The following is a 25,838-nucleotide window of genomic DNA, read 5'->3' on the forward strand; positions in this document are numbered from 1 at the left end:
TTTTATTTTCTTGTCTTGAGCTACTCTCTGAAATTCAGCATGAAAGACAAAGTTGACTTTTATATCGCTTTCCACGACCATTTCTTCAATTTTTTCTTCAACCAAATCTGTGCACATGTTCAAAAACAACGTCGGATCCTTGACATTAGTCTTGTTGTCGATAACAAAAGTTCTGAGTCTTGACTTGAATGCTGTCTCAATTTGTCTTACCTCCAATGACCCACTGTCATAATCATCTGCGTTGTTATCTTCTGGTGTCTGATCAGCCTCACCATTAGTATCATGCTCTACGCCAACTTCCGGTGTTGGTGGTAGTGGGCTAATTGGAGATGGTAGGGGAGCAACCAAATCAATCGAACTTTCAGACGTTTCCCCAAGGGTTAGTCCAGGAGGATTACTCCCAAAGGTAAATGGTGATAGTGGATTATAGGATGGGCTGTCAGGAATATGGAGTGGAGATTGATAAACAGGACTGATTGGTATATTCAGCTCTGAAGGAGAAGGAATAATGAGCTTAAGAGAAGGTCTACGGGGTTTCTTCACAACAGAGTGTGGTTCATCAATCATTCCAAAATCAAATTCCTCAATAGCTTCTGCAAACTGATCGTCTGTCACAAAATCAGTGTATTTTAGAATGTCATCCAATGAATCGATGAGATTTTGATGTGTAATTTCCTCCACAACATTTGGAACATCAGCTGATGTTGATGGGAGTGGGCTGTGAGGGGTCGTACGAAGGAATTTATCAGGTCTTTGAGGTCTAGTAGGTTTTCTCACCATAGCATTCAGATCAATATTGTCCATACTTGGGTGTGGAACATTAACACTCCTTTTAACCTTCGGATATCTTTTGACCAATCGCCTAATATCCAAACTAGACTTTTGAGGCTTTTCAGGACGAAGATGGTGTTTGGAATGCTGAGACCATTCTGACACTTTTACAGGTTTGATACAAATCCTACACACCTCCACATCGGTTGAACCAGCTCGAGGATACACATATTGTTTCACAGGTTCACCACTCGTGGAAGGTACAGCATGTTGATTGTTTATAGGAGGAGCAATCGATACAACATTTCTGGAGCTCACACCTGCCATATTTTGAGTTTGTCTCAGCATGCTAATATGACGATCCGACAGTTTATGATGCTTCCATTGAACCGGTAGCATTGACACTCCACATAGCAAACATGTCTTCATTTTTGGGGTAGTGCTTTCGCGAACATCCACAGGTGGACGGCATCGTTTTGATTTCTGATGTCGGGCCAAGTTCGAAGTAGTAACAAGCTTACCACAAGTATCACACTCAATCTTAGATAGGCGTCGTGGTTCTGTGGCAATGTCAGGTACCAAAGCCGGCTCACTAGCTTGTGTTGCAGCTAGACATTTCTTTGACTTTTGATGTCGTTTAAGATTCGCAACAGACACACTTTCTCCACATCGGTCACAAGCTACCTTCACACTGTAACGTGAACTCTTCTCTTGAGGAGTAGCTTGAACAACCACCATATCAGCTCTTGTCTCTTGTGCGCTTGCGGCGTTAGAGCATTTCTTGGTTTTCTTGTGTCTTCCTAAGTAGGGCTTCGATACACGTACACCGCAGATTGGACACTGCACCTTAGTGTCATCGGGTAAGCTAGAACCGACAATAGGGGAAACACCGGAAACGGCTTCCTCGTCGGTGAGCTCAAACGATCTCACGTCGTCATCCGAATCGACAGGCAGAGGTGACACGGTGATAACCATGCTTTCTGGGGTCGCGGTGAAAACCACGCTTTCAGGTGTCGCGGTGAAAACCACGCTTTCTGGGGTCGCAGTGAAAACTGCGTTTCCTGAAGAGGCATTGGAAAACGAAGTATTGCTGTCCATGGACTGGCACGCTTCCAAATACACATCATCCATTTTCACGGGCGAGTGTTGTCCTATATAGAGTCTGGGCATACACAAAAAAGGGATGAGAAGCAGCAGTGCTTTTTCAATACACGTTCTCTTATAATACTGGAAGAAGCAACCTAGGGCATGAAGAGGACTAGCCTCTTCGCTAACGACAACCAGGGTGTGGGGAGGTATTCCCATAAGAGCCCATATTGGATCCCGAAGTAGGACGCACATATATATACTACTACCAGCCGAGCTCGAAAATGGGCAAATCTCTGGTCTGTTGGGGGGCTGGTCAAGAACCGGCTTTTCGATGAGTGGAAGAGTAAACAGATGAGAATCCCTGGTCTGTCGGGGTTGATCCAGAACCGGCTTTTCCCTACTACTGATAAATATCGTTCCATTATTTGGTCTATTGCACATAGTATTAATTGGTATGTGTTGTACTGGCCACTGAGTTTTGAATTGTCGTTTTCTTTGGGAAAAGTTCACTAGACTAAAGGGAATATGTCATTTACAGTTAACAGGTGTAAGTTTTGAAATAACAGGTATAATTTGATGTCAAACAAAGAAGATCTTGAAAACGCATTTCAAACATGAGTTTTCGTGTATGCAACTCGTCGTATAAGCGAGCAAATATATGATAAAATGAATAAGTGACTGCGGAGAAGAAAACTATGCACCAAATTTTACTACATAGTGCAATACGGTAAACTGCATTGATCGAACTGCATTTATATAATTGGTCTAAAACGTGCTGAAATTTATAGTAGGCCTTAACTAAAATTTATTTCCATACAGCAAAAACAAAATATATAAGATATTACATTGTTTTCGTGTTTTGAAAAATTATTGCTACTAAGAAAATTTGTCAAGGAATTGCTATGTAATATAGTAGAAAGTTGCTAGGCAGTTATTGTACCGTTGCAAGGTTGGAAGGTTAAGTGCTTTTGGTTCACCGGAATCATGTTGGTTAATATTATTGAAGTCAACATTGTTGCAACCGCTTACCACCTGACATTGTAAACTTTGTACAAGCTTGCTGTAACTATGGAAATTGTTCTGATACAGCATTTATAAATGTATGAGGTAAAACCGATTATTTAGCTTTACCAAAATTGTATTTGACCTATTTCACATTATTTAAGGAGTTCATTTTTTTATTGAACATTATTTTTTTTTCTTTTAATTAAAATGACCAACTATATCTGAAAATAATTATGTATTTTGACTTTGTCAACTTTAAGCTATTTTTGTAACAATAGTTACCAAAACTATTTTTGCAAAAGCATGATTAATAAATAGGTTTATATGGTGTAAAAGCAAGCGTAGGAAACCACTTATCATTTTACTTGAGGCAATAATTAATTGCTGCAGCAATTATGTTTTTTTGTCCGATGGTTAAGGACAAAATATTGAAATATCATAAAATATCTTAAAGATTTATTCATTCAACCCTCCTAATCTGTTCCGTAACTGACATACTTTATACTTTGAAACTTTATATTTATCAATAATCGTAATTTTAGTATTATTTTTTTATTGACGCCAGCTTTCTGAAAGGTCATGAAAGCTGGCAGAAGGTGGTGGGTTAGTGAATAAAAATTTGGTTAACCCAAGTTTATTGGTGTATTTTTAAGATGAGTTAAAATTAAAGATTAAGGCTGGTCATGAAGAATGAAGGCTGAATTAACTATGGTGAATTATAAAGGCTGGATTAAGGTCATGAAGGCTGGCAGAAGGTGGTGGGTTATTGAATTAAATTTTGGTTTACCAAGGTTTATTGGTGTATTTTTTAGATAAGTTAAGATGAGTCGTGTATGCCAACGTTATATTTGTATTAAGATACGATTTAACTTAAACATTTTTGTTTAATAAGACTTATCAATAATAGTATATAATTTCTAAAGAGATTCAATGTAGTTCTTCATTACCATGATAAAGAAACGTTGTCATAATACAGATACAAGAAATATGCTATTTTCACTATACAGCTGCAAGTGCTGCATCTACTAGTAGGGATTTGTAATTAATTGACTGTCAGGGATTGACGTTGCGTTTAAATTACCTAGTTTCCATTTTACAAAACAGAGGTCTCATATGGTGCCTCAATGGTATTGAAGGTCTAAGTTGTAGTTAGTTCGTCTCAAATTAATTACATTCTGATGGAAGTGTTATTTTTCATTTGGACATGAAAACCTATCGTGTCATAACGTGTAATGTTGAGCTAAGCTACTTGGTTAAATGTTAGCCACAATTTACCCTTTATATGTAAGAAATAGTGTTATCCTTGATCGTTTTAATGAACAGTTCAAAAACCCTATTTGAACATATCTAATTAGTAATTTAAATATTCTCTTCTAGTGGTTTTATTCTCTCATTACTGTTGGTACATAAAATATTTTTTATTCAGTTTTACATTAATACTTCTTGCTTGAAACACCTTAGTCGGGATTATTTTAATATTCACTTGATATATTCTTATATACTTATTATATTCTTAAACTTATTCTTATTCTTCTTCTAATACTTATATACTTATAGTTATTCTTAGTATACTTGATACATTGATATATGATTATTTAAATATTCACTTTTTATATTCGAAATTGATTTTTTTAAACGTCTGAAAAGTTAATGTTAATTTATCAAACATATTTGAAGGAACACTTATTATTTTGATTTACAAATAAAAGTTGTGATAGATAACTTTATTTTTGTTTTAAAACACAACGTTTCGTATTCAGTATATCTTAGTGCATAAAATAACATGTTACCTGAGCGAGACTTGAGTCGCCCAGTTGCTATGGGTGGTGCCGTCATATTTTTATAATGATTCACATTCTAAATGTATTGAAATTTATGCACAATTTATGTTAACATTCGAAAGCAATCTGTTATTTTATTTTATTACTTCTAATTACTATGATTTGTACTAAGTAAATATAACCTAAGCCTACTCACATGTCCTGTGTTACGGTAATTAACGACGACAGACGTTATTTAACATAAAACGATGTTAAAATAAGCAAACATTTCGTTTAAAAATTATTATTTTTTTTTAGATTTTCTGTACAGTATTGATGGAATCAATTTGTAAAAGGTATAATCTTAACCAGGGAATGAAATGTAGTTAATAGAACCCCCGTTAGTACAGCGCCACTGTCACCCGGTGGAAGTTCCATTGGTTAGGAAACGTAAACGTGTCTCCCAGACGAATCACGTGGAGATATGGGGAGATCTGCTAGTGCGCCCTGAAAAATGAACAATAATTAATTTGTATAAAATTATAATTATTAACAATTAGTTATTACAAGCAATGCGATTATCATTTTTAATTTTAATGAATATCAAAAACAATACAAGTACTGAAAAGTGTACGTTGCATTAAGTATAATGAAAATCAGTACACTCTATGAGTAAATATATTTGGTTCTCTTTTCTTTGTCAAATCGATATTTTTCTATAAGTTTTATGTTTTATGGAAATAGTCTTAAATAAAAAAAAATTAAATAAAATTTAAACAGTAGACTTTTCTAGCCGTTACATGACCTTGATTGACGTCTATTAGTTCTTATTGCATTTTAAAATGTGTTATCTTTTATGTTATTTCAAAAACCGTTCACATTGTTTGGACACATTAATTCAAACATACAATAAATCTGTGTTTATTTTGTATTAACTAATTATTTTGTAAACATTATCACATCCAAACCAAGCTTTTAAATCAAATACGATTAAAGCTTATACTAAGTGCAAGTTAAGATACAAGCTTTTAAAATAAAATTATATTTGACAATTGCAAGAATACTTACATCAAGTAATACAGCGAATGCTGCGACAGCTACGAGAAAAGCTGGCGTGAACAACATCTGAAATGAAACATTTTCTGGAAAATGTACACATCTCCGATTGTAATAAGTGTTAATATTAACAATGATTATGATGTTAACTAAATAAATATTAATATACAGGGTGCCCCTTAAGTAAACTGCCAAACTCAGGGGTAGAATAAGACATGAACTCGTCAGGTTTGCCCCATTTTACAATTAAAAATCGTAATATTTAATCTATTTCTTATTTGATCTTTTTTAACTTGGTATCGTGCGATAGGGAATTACATATGCTAAATAAAAGTGTTCTAGAAATTTGTTCATAAAACTAGCCGTTTTCAAGAAATTTAAAATTAAAACATTAAAACGGCCGCCATTTTGAAATGTTTATTGAATCAAGATAATTTTTTATTGGTATTTTCTACCTTAACCTAAATACAAAGTTTTATAAAGATCGGTTGAAAATTTACAAAATAAAAATGTTTATTAAAAAAATACAAAATGGTGGACATCTGGTTAACGAAACGATTTTGGACAAGGTGTTATATTTGATTTTATCTTTATTTTGACCCCATAGAACCATTTCCCGGAATTTGGCTGTTTACTTACCGGACACCCTGCATATTGAGAGAGGCTGTACCTGTAAACCGTACGTTAGGATCTGGGTTTCTTACTACGGTTTTCGGTTTATTTAGCTTTAAGGTTAAATCTTTTTAACTGAATTGTTGAGTTATAAAGTTTAATTACCAAAATTACGTTTTTCAATAGATTCGACATCATAGTGGTATTATTATTTATACTGGTCGTTCATCAACTCCAATTAAAAATAATAATGGGCAAAGTTGCAAAAAAATGTACAACTAATGCCTAACAATACAGTACAAGATTACCTTTTAAAACATCTGCGATCATAAAACATGGTCATTATGAGAGTTTTAAGACATAAAACAAATAAACATACTCATAACACGTATAGTTATATTAGTTATTAATAAGATTTAAAGCATATGGACTATTATCAAAGTCAAAGGCAGTCCAAATATGTAGTCATGTTAGTATAATTTACAAACATTTGATAAGTAAGCAAGTTTAACAGTTAATATAGGAATTAAGCCTCCTATACAAAACGAAAAAAATTAAAATAAATATTTGGTTTTTAACATATAATATACTTACATTTACAATTGATCTAAAGAGATGAGTGCTTCGGAATAAACTTAAATCTCTCCTATTTTAGTTCTGATATTTATGCGTATTCCCAACTCTTGTTTTTTAACGTTCTATTGTTTCCATACTATCGATTTGCAATAAAACTGATTGTAAATCTTTGAGTTGTAAAGGCAAAGAGAGCATATTATTGAATACATACCTTATTTTTGACCATAGGCAATTAAAATTAGATTTTTTGATGATATAAACAGTTGAATGAAATATTAAAGGTTATATAGTAAGATGTTTAAATGTTCAACTCTTCTTGATGATTATATAGGTTGCTGAGCTTGCTGAGCTATTTGAGCTTGTTTCAGATACTTATCAGAAAAACATTTTAAAATGGCGTAGGCGTTCTTAATTTGTTTAGTTTTTATTTTCATCATAATTCAATGGATCATAACGCTTGAAACTCTCATAACATTATAAAATAATGCAAAGTAAATAGCATTTTTTCCAACATGTAACGCTTTAATTGTTAGTGACATTATGTGGAGGTGTTTTTTCATTAAAATTGTGTTTCCTTTATTTGAACTTCTCTGCAATTTATGGAAATACATTACAAAATGTATATAGTAAAAAAATACAGAAGTAATCAAAGTAGGCGTAGATATATACCTTAGTAATAACAATAGCACTAAATTAGTTTTTTGCACAGTAAACATAGTTTATTATGCATTGTACTATTTAATTAGATAATAAAATCGGACATATATGAGTCATATAAATGTTGCGTCCGTAATAATGGTATACACAATAAAATAGATATTCTACGCGGTAGGTGAAATTGAAATTATGAAATGTAATTAGCTTTTGTCAAATGTAAAGGCCATAACTAACTATCACACGGTCTGGTTTTTATTTAAACGCTACGGCGACTTGAATCACCAATGATTTACGATTCAGTCGTAATTTGAAGTCATTCAATAAAAAAAAAACTTTTTTGGTGACGAAAGAACTTTGTGACGTATTAAAAACTCAAATTATAAATCTTTTAATAAAAAAAAAGATTTATAAAAAGTTAAATTTAATATTGTTTTTGGGATTGTAGCTCGTCGCTAACTCGTTCGATTTGATTAGTCAATTACAATCGTGATTTTGAATGAGATAAACATGTAAATTGTATAATTAAAGGTTATAAGGTAAAATGATTTATTTGCAAAGCTTCTTGCTGACTAATTGCATACTGTTTTTGTTTATACATATAAAAAAAAATAAAAATGACTTTGTTGATTTTGTTTTTAATCATAACTCAATGGATCGTAACGCTTCAATCTCTCTTAACATCATTTTAACATAAAAAAGTTAATTGCATTTCTTTCAATAAGTAACGCTTAAATTATTTGTGATATTATGTGGAGGTGTTTTCATTAAAATTGTGTTTTCTTTGCACTAACATGACTTGATATTGGATCATTGGACTCAATAATAGTCCATGCACTTCAAATCGTATAAATAACTATTATATCTTTTAGGACTTATATTTTCACCACACTATTATGTTTTTAGCTGTTTTAAAAATGTTTATTGGAGGCCGAAAGCTATGAATTGCTGCTGTCCATTGTCAATTAATTGGGACTGGGCAGGTTTATACATCCCTAGAGCCGAAACATAATTGCTTATTTACTTAACCTAAAACATTAATGAATATGAAATACTCAAGCAGTGTCCTTATACATTACAATGTTTTACATAGAATATTTATTGTCACCACTGCCTAAGCATGTATTTATTGTTATTTTTGCTAATTCCAAAAAATATTTCACATAACCTTCAAGTTGTAGTTCTGTCAACTGTTAGTGTGAATTATTATTTTTTTTTTTTATCACAACGTTTCGTATTCAGTATTTCCCAGTGCATAAAATAACATGTTAACTCAGCGATACTTGTGTCGCCCAATTCCTATGGGTAGTTCCAGCATGTTTTTTAATCAACATTATAAATGTATCGGAATTTATGCAAAATTTATGTTAACTTCCGAAAGCATTCTGTTGCCACATTTTACTACTTCTAATTACTATGATTTTTACCAAAGTAAATATAACTTAAGTCTACCCCCAGACCTGTGTTAATTATCGACGACAGACGTTATTTAACATAAAACGTTGTTAAAATAAGCAAGAGTTTTGTTTAAACATTTATTTTTTGTTTTTCCAGGCCATAGTCCACGTCTGGAATGAGAGATGCGGAGTTCTGCTAGTGCACCCTGAAAATAAACAGTAATTAGTTGTTACAAGCAATGCGATTAGTATTTTTAATTTTAGTGATTATCGAAAACATTACAAGAGTTTGAAAATGGATGTAAGTTTTATGTTTTATGAAAATAGTCTTAAATGTTTGAAAAAAAATAAATAAAATTTAACCAAGAGACTTTTCTAGCCGTTACATGACTTTGATTGGCGTATACTAGCTCTCACTGCATTTTAAATGTGTTAGCTTTTATGTTGTTTAAAAAACCAAACACATCGTTTAATTCAAAACATACAACAAATCTGTATTTATTTTGTATGAACTAATTATTTTGTAAACATTAACTTATCCAAATCAGACGATTAAAGCTATACTACTTGCAAGATAAAATACAAGCTTTTAAAATATAATTATATTTTACTATTGTAAGAATACTTACATCAAGTAATACAGCGAAGGCTGCGACAGCTACGAGAAAAGCTGACGTAAACAACATCTGAAATGAAACATTTTCTAAAAGTTTACACAACTCTGAATTTAATAAGTGACAATATTAACACTGATTATGATGTTAACTAAATACTTATTAAGATGCAGGGTGTCCCTTAAGTAAACAGCCAAATTACGGGGTAGAGTAAGGCAGGAGCTAGTCAGGTTTGCCCCATTTTACAACTAAAAATCGTAATATTTCAGCTATTATTATTTGTTTGTTGTATTATTATTTGCTATTATTATATTCATTTGATACTTTTTTAACTTGGTATAGTGTGATAGTGAATTACACATGCTAAATGAAAGCGTTCTTGACATTTGTTCATAAAACTAGCCGTTTTTGAGTAATTTAAGTTTAAAAATTAAAACGGCCACCATTTTGAAATTTTTCATTGAAACAAGATTTTTTTTTAATTTGTATTTTCTACCTTACCCTACATACCAAATTTTATAAAGACCGGTAAAAAAAAAATCAAAATAAAAATGTTTATTAAAAAATACAAAATGGCGGATATCTGGTTAACGAAGCGATTTTGAACAAAGTGTTATGTTTTATTTTCTCTTTATTTGACCCATAGAACCATTTCCCGGAGTTTGGCTGTTTACTTACTGGACACTCTATATATTGAGAGAGGCTATACTTGTAGACCGTACGTTTGGATCTGGGTTTCCAAATACGGTTTTCTCTTTATTTAGCTTTAAGGTTAAATCTTTTTAATTGAATTGTTGAGTTATTAAGTTTAATTACTAAAATTACTTTTGTCCATAGATTCATTATCATGGTGGTATTATTATTTATACTGGTCGTTCATCAACTCCAATTAAAAATAATAATGGGCAAAGTTGCACAAAAAGGTACGGCTTATGCCTTAACAAAACAATACAAGATTACCTTTTAAAATATCTGCGAACATAAAACATGGTTATTATGAGAGTTTTTAGACATAAAATTAACAAAAATACTTATAACACGGATAGTAAGACTAGTTAATAATATGATTTAAAGCATATGGACTATTATCAAAATGAATAACAGTAAAAAAATATAGTCATGTTAGTGTAACTTACAAACATTTGACATGTAATAAGTCTAAAAGTTAATACTTGAATTTATCCTCCTATACTTAACGAAAATTTTTTAAATAAATATTGTTTTTTAACGTATAATAGGGCCTATACTTACATTTACAATTGATGTAAAGAGATGAGTACCTCGAAATCTATTGATATCTATCCTATGTTAGTTCTGATATTTATACGTATTCCTAACACTTGTTTTTTTAACGTTCCATTGTTTCCATACCATCGATTAGTGATAAAACTGATTGTAAATCTGCGAGTTGTAAAGGCAAAGAGAGCATATTATTGGTTACGTACATTATTTGTGACCATAGGCAATTACGATTAGATTTTTTTATGAGATAAACAGTTGTATGAAATAATTAAAGGTTATATAGTAAGATGTTTCAATGTTCAACCCTTCTTGATGATTATATAGGTTGCTGAGCTTGCTGAGCTATTTGAGCTTGTTTCAGATACTTATCAGAAAAAAAATTTTTAGAATGGCGTAGGCGTTCCTAATTTGTTTAGTTTTTGTTTTCAACATAATTCAATGGATCATAACGCTTGAAACTCTCATAACATAATAAAAAAATCAATGTAAATAATAATTGTTTCCAAAAAGTAACACTTAAATTGTTAGTGACATTATGTGGAGGTGTTTTTATTTAATTGATATTTTCTTTATTTGACATTCTCTGCAATTCATAGAAATACATTACAACATATATAGTAAAAAATACAGAAGTGATTAAAGTAGGTGTAGTACTAAATGAGTTTTTTGCACAATAAACATTGTTTATTATGCATTGAACTATTTAATTAGATAATAAAATCGGACATACATGAGTCGTATAAATGTTGCATCCATAATAATGGAATACAAAATAAAATGGATATTATACGCGGTAGGTGAAATTAAATTATGAAATGTAATTAGCTTTTGTCAAATGTAAATACCATAACTAACTAACAAACGGTCTGGTTTTCATTTAAACGCTACGTTTTACTTTACTTGAATCACAGATTATTTACGATTCATTCGTCGGTATTCAGTCGTTATGTGAAGTCATTTATTTTAAAAAAGTTATTTTTTGGTGACATTGTCATCAAAACTGTAAATAACAATAATTATATTGGGTATTAAAGATTCACAAACAACCCAAATATGACAAGAGGTAAATAGAAGTATCACCATTGTTTCTGTATGAAAGGAGCTTAATACGTAAAATTGAAAGCAATGCCAACAGGATTTTAGGATCAGTTCACCGTTTGAATAGTAAAAACATTTAAATCATCCATATTATTATTATAAGCATTATTTCCTATGAGCTATCCAACTGGTAACAATATATTTACGACCTAGAAGCAGTGCACCATGTCTATCATCATCTTATGTTATGACCATCATCTTAAAATGGGTCAATATGAGTTTATTATTTATATATAAACATTCAAGGACTAATGTTTACATATAAGAACCAAGCATTGGTACTACTCTTATTTGATACCTTTTCATAAATTATTTAATCAATTAAAAATCACGATCAATTGTATATTTTTCGCCATGTTTCGGCGTAGACAAAAAGAATTAAATAATTCTTAATTGAAAGAATTATTTCATTATTTTTGTCTATGGTTTCGGTCATATTACTAGCCAGCACCTTTTCTCTGGCAAGTTAAAATAACCCCAAACACAAAATGCATAGAAAACTTTCATTTATACATGCTCAGTTTCATGATGTAACTAAACTAGCTTTAAACCAAATACCGCTGCAAAATTCTGATGGAGTCGCACTTAAACCTTAACTTGAACATTAGTTAAACCTTCAAATAAACTACTGACATGTTTCCAAGCTATAAAGTCATAACTTCTAGTTTCAGGATGCTTAGTTCAGCTTATCCTTGCTTATTAATTTTTAAGGTTAGTTATAACTGGTTTGGAGTGGCTATCTATACCTTAATTGATATTTTTAAAACAGGTTTGACCATTATGGATATTTAACTTCTAAACGCTTTAAACATCTTAAATAAAAATGTATTACATTACTAAATACAAAAATTATAAATATCTATAAAAATCCGTTAGTTTAAATCGTTTTTGTATATAGTACTCGGAATGCAGTTTACATATAAATTTAATAACGAAGTTTAATCCAAAACTTGATATTTCCTGATGAGTAAATGTAACCAAAGGGTGTGGATACGTCACCAAGTTCTTTGTGGTCTCTAATTACTTATTTATTGTTTGGCTTCAATTTTATTAATCAATTGATAAAATCTGTCAAATTTAAAATGAGCTAGCAACTTATAGAATTTGGAGCTTTAAAATGAGGCAATACTTTATTTCATCACAAATTTTTTACACATTACTATTCACTACGTAACAATTCCCATCTTAAATTACCATCTCATTCAACTACATTTTTCAAGAGACACTTTCATTACAATGGCATTAAACTTTTTAATCTCCTCCCTCCCTCCCTTCAGCTGGAGTCGGACTTGAACAGCTTTAAAAAGCAAATCAAAAAAATACTCTTGGCCAAGGGTTACTACAGTGTTCGAGATTGTGTCGCTGATGGGTTTAGTTAGTTAGTTTTTTTGTTGTTGTAAGAAGTATTGATATTGTTTTATTGAAGCAACATTGTCTATTGTTTATTTTAATTTTAGTTCTATTATTTGACATGACCAATGCAAATTTTGTATCTGGTATTTTGGTTCAATAAATGAGTTATGAGTTATGAGTTATGAGCAGAATGCCTTCGTTGAACATAAAATTATTTTTATTTTGAAATTTGTCTTTAGTTAAATACTTGTCTCCCCAATTATAAATAACTCCCAAAACTGTTTATGGTCTTAAATAATTCGTCAAAGTCTTAACTTATATTTTAGCTAAAGATTGCTAATTGATTGTTATTTATAATTAGGTAAATATGTCTTATACCAAAGCCAAATTTCTAAATAAAAATAATTTTTTGTTAAATGAAGGTCTACGACTCACTTTAGATTAGTCAGATTGTATATAGCGAGTAATAAAATTAAAGCCAAACATTTACGAAGTAGTTCAAAATCAGAAAGAACTTGGTGACGTATTAAAAACTCAAGTTATAAATCTTTTAGAAATAAAGTTTTATAAAAAGTCAAATTTATTATTGTTTTGGGGATTGTAGCTCATCGCTAACTCGTTCGATTTGATTAGTCAATTACAATCGTGATTTTGAATGAGATAAACATGTAAATTGTATAATTAAAGGTTATAAGGTAAAATGATTTATTTGCAAAGCTTCTTGCTGACTAGTTGCATACTGTTTTTGGTAATACAAAAAAAAACGAAAAAATGACTTTGTTGATTTTTTTCATCATAATTCAATGGATCATAACGCTTCAAACTCTCTTAACATCATTTGAACATAAAAAAGTAAATTGCATTTCTTACAACAAGTAACGCTTAAATTATTCGTGATATTATGTGGAGGTGTTTTCATTAAAATTGTGTTTTCTTTGCACTAACATGACTCGATATTGGATCATTGGACTCAATAATAGTCCATGCACTTCAAATCGTATAAATAACTATTATATCTTTTAGTACTTATATTTACACCACACTATTATGTTTTTAGCTATTTTAGAAATGTTTATTGTAGGCCGAAATCTATGTATTGCTGCTGCCCATGCCAGCTGTCATCGTCAATTGGGACTGGGCAGGTTTTTACATCCCTAGAGCCGAAACATGTTTGCGTATTTACTTAACTAAAAACAATTATGAATATGAAATACTCAAGCAGTGTCCTTATACATTGCAAATAATTTGTGTTATTGTCACTACTGCCTAGGCATGAATTTATTGTTATTTTTGCTAATTCCTAAAAATATTTCACATAACCTTAAAGTTGTAGTTTTGTCAACTGTTAGTGTGAATTTTATTATTTTTTTCAACACTACAATTAGTGCGATTTACAAATACAATTTATGTTGTGATAGATAATTTTATTTTTATTTTAAATCACAACGTTTCGTATTCAGTATTTCCCAGTGTATAAAATAACATGTTAACTGAGCGATACTTGTGTCGCACCGTTGTTTTTTTTTAGATTTTCTGTACAGTATGGATGGAATTGATTTGCTAAAAGGTATAATCTTAACCATGGAATGAAATGTAGGTAATAAAATCCTCGGTCAGTACAGCGCCACTGTCAGCCGGTGGGAGTTCCTTAAGGAACCACCTAGGTTTAAACCCATGGTGTTAAAATGCCATCATGGTGTTTCACAGGCCAATCACGTGTGAGATTAAGGGAGTGGAGTTCTGCTAGTGCGCCCTAAAAATAAAATAATTATTAGTTGTTACAAGCAATGCGATTAGTATTTTTAATTTTAGTGAATATCATAAGCATTACAAGAGTATGACAATGGATGTAAGTTTTATGTTTTATGGAAATAGTCTTAAATGTTACAAAAAAAATCGTAAACGGTAGACTTTCTCTAGGCATTACATGACTTTGATTGACGTATACTAGTTATATTTGTATTTTAAATTTGATAGCTTTTATGTAATTTCACAAACCATTCACATCGTTTAGCCTCTTTAATTTAAAACATACAACAAATCTGTATTTATTTTGTATGTACTTATTATTTTGTAAACGTTATCACAACCAAATCAAGCTTTTAAATCCTAGACGATGAAACCTATACCACATGCAAGATCAAGCTTTTAAATAAAATTATATTTGACAATTCCAAGGATACTTACATCAAGAAATACAGCCAATGCTGTGACAGCTACGAGAAAAGCTGGCGTAAACAACATCTGAAATGGAACATTTTTCTGAAAAATGTATACAACTCCGAATGTAATAAGTGACAATATAACAACTGATTATGATGTTAACAAAATACTTATTAATATATAGGGTGTCCCTTAAGTAAACGGCAAAACTCCAGGGTAGAATAAGGCAGGAACTGTAAGGCACCCAGAAGGAATAAGGCATCCAGGTTTACCCCATTTTACAATTAAAAATCGTAATATTTAAGCAATTTCTTATTAATCTTTTTTAACTTGGTAGAGAATCACAAAACAAAAAAAAGTGTTCTTGACATTTGTTTATAAAACTAGCCGTTTTTGAGTATTTTAAATTTAAAAAATAAACGGCCGCCATTTTGAATTTTTTTATTGTAACAAGATGATTTTTTTTATAAAATTGGTATATTTTACCTTAACCTAGGCTACTGCCAAATCTTATAAAGACCAGTTTAAAAAAATTCAAAATAAAATGTTTATTAAAAAATACAAAATGGCGGATACCTGGTTAACGAAGCGATTTTGAACAAAGTGTTATATATGATTTTCTCTTTATTTTGGCCCATAGAACCATTTCCCGGAGTTTGGCTGTTTACTTACTAAGCACCCTATATATTGAGAGAGGCTATACCTGTAGACCGTACGTTAGGATCTGGTTTTCCAAATACAGTTTGCTGTTTACTTAGCTTTAAGGTTAAATCTTTTTAATTCAAATGTTGAGTTATAAAGTTTAATTACCAACATTACTTTTTCCAATAGATTCATCATCAAAGTAGCATTATTATTTATCATGGTCGTTCATCAACTTCAATTATAATTAATAATAGGCAAAATTGCAAAAAGGTGCAGCTAATACCTAACAATACAGTACAAGATTACCTTTTAAAACATCTGCAAACATAAAACATGGTCATTATGAGTAAATAACGCACATTTTATACGTAAGTGCATTTTAAAGTTAATATTTGAAACAAAAAATATAAAAATACATTTTTTTTTTACAAATAATGTACTTACATTTACGATTGCTGTAAAGATATGAGTGCCTTGAAATGCAATTAATATCTTTCCTATTATAGTTCTGATATTTATTCGATTTTCTAACGCAATTTTTTTACATTACATTGTTTCCATACTATCAAATAGTAATAAAAACGATTGTAAATCTGTGTGTTGTAAAAACGAAGATAGCATGTTATTGGTTACACACATTATTTGTGACAATAGTAAATTACAATCGTGTTTTTGAATGAGATAAACAGGTAAATTGTATAATTAAAGGTTATAAAATAAAATGATTTATTTTCAAAGCTTCTTGCTGACTAGTTGCATACTATTTTTTGTAATACAAATAAAAAAACTTAAAAGTGACATTGTTGATTTTTTTCATCATAATTCAAAGGATTATAACGCTTCAAACTCTCTTAACATCATTTTAACATAAAAAAGTAAATTGCATTTCTTTCAACAAGTAACGCTTTAATTATTCGTGATATTATGTGGAGGTGTTTCATTAAATTTGTGTTTTCTTTGCACTAACATGACTCACAACGATATTGGATCATTGTACTTACTCTTAGTTTTTATATTTACACCACACTATTGTGTTTTAAGCTGTTTCAGAAATGTTTATTGGGGGCCGAAAGCTATGTATTGCTGTCCATGCCAGCTGTCATCGTCAATTGGGACTGAGCAGGGTTTTACATCCTTAGAGCCGAAACATGTTTGCTTATTTACTTAACTTAAAACATCAATGAATATGCAATACTCAAGCAGTGTCCATATTCATTGCAAATTATTTGTTTTATTGTCACCACTGCCTAGGAATGTATTTATTGTTATTTTTACTAATTCCTAAAAAATGGTTCACATAACCTTATAGTTGTAGTTCTGTCAACTGTTAGTTGAATTATAATTTTTTTATTTAAAAAAAAAAACACTATACTTAGTGCAATTTACAAATACAATTTATGTTGTGATAGATAATTTTATTTTTATTTTAAATCACAACGTTTCGTATTCAGTATATCCCAGTGCTTAAAATAACATGTTAACTGAGCGAGACTAGTGTCGCCCAGTTGCTATGGGTAGTGCCAGCATGTTTTTTTAATCAACATTTTAAATGTGTCGGAATCTATGCACAATTTATGTCAACTTCCAAAAGCATTCTGATGCTACATTTTATTACTTCTAATTACTATGATTTTTACCAAAGTAAATATAACTTAAGCCTACTCACATTGTGTTAATTATCGACGGCGGACGTTAGTTAACATAAAACGTTGTTATAAGAGGCAAACATTTTGTTTAAACATTTATTTTTGTTTAAGATTGTGTTTACAGTATTGTAGTTAATAGAAAGCCCCGTTAGTATAGCGCCGCTGTCCCCCGGTCGGGGTTCCTTAAACCCATGGTGTTAAATGCCATGATGGTGATTTCCAGGCCATGTGTCACGTTTGGTTTGACGGTAGCGGGGTTCTGCTAGTGCGCCCTAAAAAATAAACAGTAATTAGTTGTTACAAGCAATGCGATTAGTATTTTTAATTTTAGTGAATATCAAAAGCAATACAAGAGTATGACAATGGATGTAAATGGAAATAGTCTTAAATGTTTAAAACAAATTTAAAAAAATCGTAAACGGTAGACTTTCTGTAGGCATTACATGACTTTGATTGTTATATACCAGTTATATTTGCATTTTAAATTTGATAGCATTTATGTAATTTCACAAACTATTCACATCGTTTGGCCTCATTAATTCAAAACATACAACAAATCTGTATTTATTTTGTATGAACCAATTATTTTGTAAACGTTATCACAACCAAATCAAACTTTTAAATCCTAGACGATGAAAGCTATACCACATGCAAGATAAGATACAAGCTTTTGAAATAAAATTATTTTTGACTATTGCAAGAATACTTACATCAAGTAATACAGCCAATGCTGCGACAGCTACGAGAAAAGCTGGCGTGAACGACATCTAAAATGAAACATTTTCTGGAAAATTTACTCAACTCCGAATGTAATAAGTGACAATATTAACACTGATTATGATGTTAACAAAATACTTATTAATATACAGGATGTCCCTTAAGTAAACGGCAAAACTCCGGGGTATAATAAGGCAGGAACTAGTCATGTTTGCCCCATTTTACAATTAAAAATCGAAATATTAAAGCGATTTCTTATTGATCTTTTTTAACGTGGTAGGTAATCACACATGCAAAAAAAGGGTTCTTATCATTGGTTTATAAAACTAGCCGTTTTTGAGTCTTTTAAGTTTAAAAAATAAACGGCCGCCATTTTGAATTTGTTTACCACTTAAAAATTCTGGCGGCGAAAGGGTTAAATGTTTTTAATTCAAATGTTAAATTATAAAGTTGAATTACCAAAATTACTTTTTTCAATAGATTCGTCATCATGGTGGTATTATTATTTATACTGGTCGTTCATCAACTCCAATTAAAAATAATAACGGGCAAAGTTGCACAAAAAGGTACGGCTAAAGCCTTAACAATACAGTACAAGGTTACCTTTTAAAACATCTGCGAACATAAAACATGGTCATTATGAGAGTTTTTAGACATAAAATTAACAAAAATACTCGTAACACGAATTGTTACAATAGTTATTAATCAGATTTAAAGCATATGGACTATTATTAAAGTCAATGACAGTAAAAAAATACAGTCATGTTAGGGTAACTTACAAACATTTGATATGTAATAAGTTTAAAAGTTAATACTTGAATTTATCCTCATATACTTAACGAAAAAATTTAAAATAAATATTGTTTTTTAACGTATAATATACTTACATTTACATTTACGAGATGAGTGCCTCGAAATCAATTGATATCTATCCTATGTTAGTTCTGATATTTATACGTATTCCCAACACTTGTTTTTTTTAACGTTCCATTGTTTCCATACTATCGATTTGCAATAAAACTGATTGTAAATCTGCGAGTTGTAAAGGCAAAGAGAGCATATTATTGGTTACGTACATTATTTGTGACCATAGGCAATTACAATTGGATAATTATTTGGATGAGATAAACAGTTGAATGAAATAACTAAATGTTATAAAGTAAAATATATGAATGTTATTTTTCATCTTAATTCAATGGATCATAATGCTTGAAACTCTCATAACATAATAAAAATAATCAAAGTAAATAGAATTTTTCCAAAAAGTAACACTTAAATTGTTAGTGACATTAAAATGATATTTTCTATATTTGAAATTCTCTGCAATTTATGTAAATAAATTACTACATATATCGTTAAAAAATGCAGAAGTGATTAAAGTAAGTGTAGCAATAAATGAGTTTTTTTTTTCACAATAAACATAGTTTATTATGCATTTTACTATTTAATTAGATAATAAAATCTGGCATATATGAGTCATATAAATGTTGCGTCCGTAATAATGGCATACAATATAAGCTGGATATTTTCTGTGGTAACTGAAATTAAATTATGAAATGTAATTAGCTTTTGTCAAATGTAAATACCATAACTAACTAACAAACGGTCTGGTATTCATTTAAACGCTACGGCGTTTTACTTAACTTGAATCACCATTTATTTACGATTCACGCAAGGCTTTCACGTTCAAAAACATTTATTTTTTTGGTGACATTTTAATAAAAACTGTAAACAACCATAATTATATTGGGTATTATAGATTCACAAACAACCCAAATGTGGCGAAGAAGTAGACCCAAAAATATAAGAAAAGTATCCCGGTGTTTATGTGTGAAAGGAGCTTAATACGTAAAATTGAAAGCCACGCCAACAGGAGTTTAATGATTAGTTCACCTTTTGAATTGTAAAAACATTTAAATCATTCATTTATAATGATTATTTCTTATGAGCTATCCAACTGACAACAATATATTTACGACCTAGAAGCAGTGCACCATGTCTATTATCACCTTATGTTATGACCATCATCTTATAATGGGTCATTATGAGCTTATTATTTATATATAAACATTCAAGGACTTATGTTTACATATCAGAACCAATCATTGGTACTACGCTTATTTGATACCCTTTCATACATTATTTAATCAATTAATAATCACGATCAATTGTATATTTTTTGCCATGTTTCGGCGTAGAAAAAAATAATTAAATAATTCTTAATTGAAAGAATTAATTAGAATTAGAAAATAATAACGGGCAAAGTTGCACAGAAAGGTACGGCTAAAGCCTTAACAATACAGTACAAGGTTACCTTTTAAAACATCTGCGAACATAAAACATGGTCATTATGGGTGTTTTTAGACATAAAATTAACAAAAATACTCGTAACACGAATTGTTACAATAGTTATTAATCAGATTTAAAGCATATGGACTATTATTAAAGTCAATGACAGTAAAAAAATACAGTCATGTTAGGGTAACTTACAAACATTTGATATGTAATAAGTTTAAAAGTTAATACTTGAATTTATCCTCATATACCTAACGAAAAAATTTAAAATAAATATTGTTTTTTAACGTATAATATACTTACATTTACATTTACGAGATGAGTGCCTCGAAATCAATTGATATCTATCCTATGTTAGTTCTGATATTTATACGTATTCCCAACACTTGTTTTTTTAACGTTCTATTGTTTCCATACTATCGATTTGCAATAAAACTGATTGTAAATCTGCGAGTTGTAAAGGCAAAGAGAGCATATTATTGGTTACGTACATTATTTGTGACCATAGGCAATTACAATTGGATAATTATTTGGATGAGATAAACAGTTGAATGAAATAACTAAACGTTATAAAGTAAAATATATGAATGTTATTTTTTTGATCTTAATTCAATGGATCATAATGCTTGAAACTCTCATAACATAATAAAAATAATCAAAGTAAATAGAATTTTTCCAAAAAGTAACACTTAAATTGTTAGTGACATTAAAATGATATTTTCTATATTTGAAATTCTCTGCAATTTATGGAAATACATTACAACATGTATAGTAAAAAAAATACAGAAGTGATTAAAGTAGGTGTAGCACTAAATGAGTTTTTTGCACAATAAACATAGTTTATTATGCATTGTACTATTTAATTGGATAATAAAATCTGGCATATATGAGTCATATAAATGTTGCGTCCGTAATAATGGACTACAAAATAAAATGGATATTCTACGCGGTAGGTGAAATTGAATTATGAAATGTAATTAGCTTTTGTCAAATGTAAAGACCATAACTAACTAACAAACGGTCTGGTTTTCATTTAAACGCTACGGCGTTTTACGTAACTTGAATCACCATTTATTTACGATTCAGTTGTCATTTGAAGGCATTCACATTCAAAAACATTTCTTTTTTCGTGACATGTTGATAAAACTTTAAACGTAAGCAACCATAATTATACTGGGTATTATAGATTCACAAACAACCCAAATGTGGCGAAGAAGTAGACCCAAAAATATAAGAGATCCCTGTTGTTTATGTGTGAAAGGAGCTTAATACGTAAAATTGAAAGCTACACCAACAGGATTTTAATGATTAGTTCACCGTTTGAATAGTAAAAACATTTAAATCATTCATATTATTATAATGATTATTTCCTATGAGCTATCCAACTGATAACAATATATTTACGACCTAGAAGCAGTGCACCATGTCTATCATCATCTTATGTTATGACCACCATCTTAAAATGGGTCAATATGAGTTTATTATTTATATATAAACATTCAAGGACTTATGTTTACATATCAGAACCAAGCATTGGTACTACGCTTATTTGATACCTTTTCATAAATTATTTAATCAATTTAAATCACGATCATTGTATATGTTTCGCCATGTTTCGGCGTAGACAAAAATAATTAAATAATTCTTAATTGAAAGAATTATTTCATTATTTTTGTCTATGGTTTCGGTCATATTACTGGCCAGCACCTTTTCTCTGGCAAGTTAAAATAACCCCAAACACAAAATACATAGAAAACTTTCATTTATACATGCTCAGTTTCATGATGTAACTAAACTAGCTTTAAACCTGATAGCGCTGCAAAATTCTGATGAAGTCGCACTTAAACCTCAACTTGAACATTAGTTAAACCTTCAAATAAACTACTGGCATGTTTCCAAGCTATAAAGTCATAACTTCTAGTTTCAGGATGCTTAGTTCAGCTTATCCTTGCTTATTTATTATTAAGGTTAGTTATACTACTGGTTTGGAGTGGCTGTATATACCTTAATTGATATTTATAACGCAGGATTGACCATAATAGGTATTTGAATTCTAAACGCTTTAAAGAAGTATTAAATTCAAATGTATTACATTAATAAATACAAAAAATATAAATATCTATAAAATTCCGTTAGTTTAAATCGTTTTTTATATAGTACTCGGCATGCAGTTTACATATAAATTTAATAACGAAGTTTAATCCAAAACTTGATGTTCCCTGATGAGTAAATATAACCAAAGAATGCGGATACTATAATTGCCTCGTAACTTAAGCCGATAACAAAACTCTCTGGTAGGAAAAATAAATATACCAAATATAATCTTATGCACCTTTGGTGGTGATGTTGTGAACTAAACAGACATAAGAAAAATATTCAATTTAACCTAGACTGTTTAAGATATCTATATGGCAGTATTGAATACAGATACCAATTGGCCAAATAATTTATGATTACCTTAACTTAAAATGTTTTATTAAAATTTATTCTTAGCCCCTGAGCAGTGATGTACAAAATATGATTTACCTTTTTTTAGTTGAAATGTTTGTTTTAACTTAGATGCGATGAAACATTTAAAACTATAGTACTGTTATTATGTAAGGGGAAAATGTAAAATTCAAATAGCGGGAAGGTATAAAACAGTAGAACTCGAATGTATAAGACAGGAACTCTAAGAATTAATTTAATTATTTAAAAATCAACATAACGTAAAAATGGATTGGAAGTCAAGTCAGTAAACATTATCAAACATGGTGTTATAATGTTTAGGTTTCATACATCAACGGGCGCAAGGAAAGTAGCAAATGCTACTGTGAAAGATTATACAAAACTCATCTGCAATAAGTTAACATTAACTACATGTATGATTCGTTGTAGCATAATAGTTAGGGAGCATACAATGACAGTATATCTTCTTAATACTACTTCAAGCTAAAAGTAGTAGGTCAGTGTTAATTCAATTCGTAATTGATCTCAAATTGAAGTAAAATATGAATTGTAAATTATAATATACGATAAATTACTGAAATACCAGTGTAAGGTTTTTAACAAGGCTACTGTGAAACATTAAATTAACCGATGTTTTCGTTATTCACTAATACATTTACTGTCATTGAACAAGTATCTTAAAGCCCACAATTCAAATTAGTTTTACTTCTCTGGTAGTTAAAATATCGGTATTTTTTCCACGATTGTCGTTGAATATATCATGTGATCGAATGGTAAATAGGTGGTAAATATTAATCAGAGTGCTTTATAATTTAATGAAAATCAGACCTGTATGACCTGTATGTGTGGTTATGGCCCTTACTTTTTACAAAAGACAATTTACTATTATCTAATTTAAAATTTATTTCAACACATAAAGTAAATGATTGATGTTTTAGGCACAATTTAATTATATAATTTGAGGCTTCAACGAATGACAAGAATAATTAACAATACGTTCATATCATATCTATTTCCGTGATGACTATTGTTTGTGAGTGGCATTCAATTCAATTGGCTTTTGTCAAAAGTAAAAACCATAACTAATTAATATTTCGGTCTGATTAACAGTATTACATTACAAGGTTCTCTTCTTGATTTACTGCCTATTGTTCAATATTTAATCACATGTTAAAACAATCAAATAACACGTATAAATAGCTGGATCACAAGAAGAAAGGTATAACTTTCAACTGTGAGCTTCAAGAGTCTTGTTCAACCACAGTAAAGGTAATTAATAGTGTGTAAAGGTTAATAGTGACCATATTGGTTAGTTTAATGCTCTATTGTAGCCTTGTTTTACAAATTTAACTGATATTTAAGTAGGTTTACTGTTATATTATAATTTGTTCATCATTCCGTAGTGAAAGTAACTATTTTCGATAACAGCTGACAACAATGAAAGTAATCGTTTCCCAAGCTCTAATTTTTAATTGTTCTCAAATGTTATTGCTTGTACTGATCTGAATTGTTTCACATTTTGCATCTGTTATTTTCTTTTAAATTGTATATATCTTCTTATGTATTGGCGTCAGCCGTTGGAAAACAAATAAATAATTTGGGGCGAGGGATAATCGATCAGCTGATATTCCCTCGCTCTCAATTAGTTCTCCATTTATTCACTACGAGCGCTAGTATTTTGTTATGGTTTCGTTTAATGATTTCAATCAGCTGTATGTACAGTATTGTTAAAAAGTTTTTTCATTCTTTTATTTTGATTTTTAAAGCAAATCTATTGAGAAATGTACGTAGGTTTCCTTAAGAATATTTTGTTTTATATTATTTTGATGTTAAATCAAATTGATTGAGAAATAAAATAGTTGTACTATTTCTGAGGTGTGCCATTCTGTGTCTGTGTATTTTTGCGTAGTGACGAAAAGTATGGTTCATACTCGTAAGTTACCGAAAGTTATTATCCGGCACTTGCTCCATTATTCCCGTCCTCGATTTTGCCTCGTACTTGAAATTGAGATTTTCTGTGTGAGGCAAATCCGAACAACAAACTTGAGCACGCGCCGGAAAATGCCTCTTGAAATATACTATTAATGATTTTTTTACTTATATTACAAATCAATGACTAATTGAATCAGCGCTTAGCTCTACCCTACTATTTGCAATTTGTATTTGTATAAAGACTATGCAATTTATTTAGATGCACATTAACTTTGATGATACATCCCCTAGTACAAGTAGTTAATGTTAGGTCAATTTCAGATGAACTTCGCATCAGCCTTCATCGTGGCACTTGCTTCCTTTATGGCATTCGTCGATGTAAGTATGAAGCTTAAACTTGTTAAAACTATATTTGATAATATTTGTAGATTTTCTGCTAAAACCTTTTTAAGGACGACGTCAATAAATAAAATCTTAAATTGATTCTAGGAATCCATTTCTTTTCAGTCAAGTTCTTAAACTTCTGTTTTATGCATTCCTACCATCTGAGTTTAGAATTTATCTTTTTTTATTGTGTATCAGTATTCAATCCAGTAATATAGATATACATATTGATATAAAGTTAATATTTTTGTTATATCTGTTTAGTTGACGATTGCTGACCCTCAACATAAGCACCATAAAGGATGTGGTCATAAGGGAGGATAAGCTTGTGATAACGTTCTTAATCATAAACAGAAATAAAAATCTATGAAAAATAACAAA

At 30.2% G+C, this 25,838-nt stretch overlaps 4 long non-coding RNA genes across 4 annotated transcripts; 1 reads left to right on the top strand and 3 right to left on the bottom strand.

Moving 5' to 3' along the window:
• Positions 1-4,951: 4,951 nt before the first annotated feature.
• On the bottom strand, positions 4,952-10,918 carry LOC129001371 (uncharacterized). Its single transcript, XR_008491441.1, has 3 exons — positions 10,786-10,918; positions 5,694-5,750; positions 4,952-5,132 (listed from the first exon to the last, which is right to left on the bottom strand). It is a non-coding gene; the product is annotated as an uncharacterized LOC129001371 (long non-coding RNA).
• A 3,685-nt stretch (positions 10,919-14,603) lies between these two features.
• Positions 14,604-16,573, bottom strand: LOC129001370 (uncharacterized). The gene is made up of 3 exons (XR_008491440.1): positions 16,480-16,573; positions 15,415-15,471; positions 14,604-14,980 (listed from the first exon to the last, which is right to left on the bottom strand). It is a non-coding gene; the product is annotated as an uncharacterized LOC129001370 (long non-coding RNA).
• Positions 16,574-17,763: 1,190 nt separating this feature from the next.
• On the bottom strand, positions 17,764-19,393 carry LOC129001358 (uncharacterized). Its single transcript, XR_008491429.1, has 3 exons — positions 19,286-19,393; positions 18,392-18,448; positions 17,764-17,953 (listed from the first exon to the last, which is right to left on the bottom strand). It is a non-coding gene; the product is annotated as an uncharacterized LOC129001358 (long non-coding RNA).
• Positions 19,394-24,330: 4,937 nt separating this feature from the next.
• On the top strand, positions 24,331-25,838 carry LOC129001353 (uncharacterized). Its single transcript, XR_008491424.1, has 3 exons — positions 24,331-24,410; positions 25,395-25,451; positions 25,722-25,838. It is a non-coding gene; the product is annotated as an uncharacterized LOC129001353 (long non-coding RNA).

Source organism: Macrosteles quadrilineatus, unplaced genomic scaffold (genome assembly GCF_028750875.1).
Source record: "Macrosteles quadrilineatus isolate MER2022 unplaced genomic scaffold, UCM_ALF_1.0 Scaffold_8__2_contigs__length_117827958, whole genome shotgun sequence".
In the NCBI taxonomy this organism is placed as follows: domain Eukaryota; kingdom Metazoa; phylum Arthropoda; class Insecta; order Hemiptera; family Cicadellidae; genus Macrosteles; species Macrosteles quadrilineatus.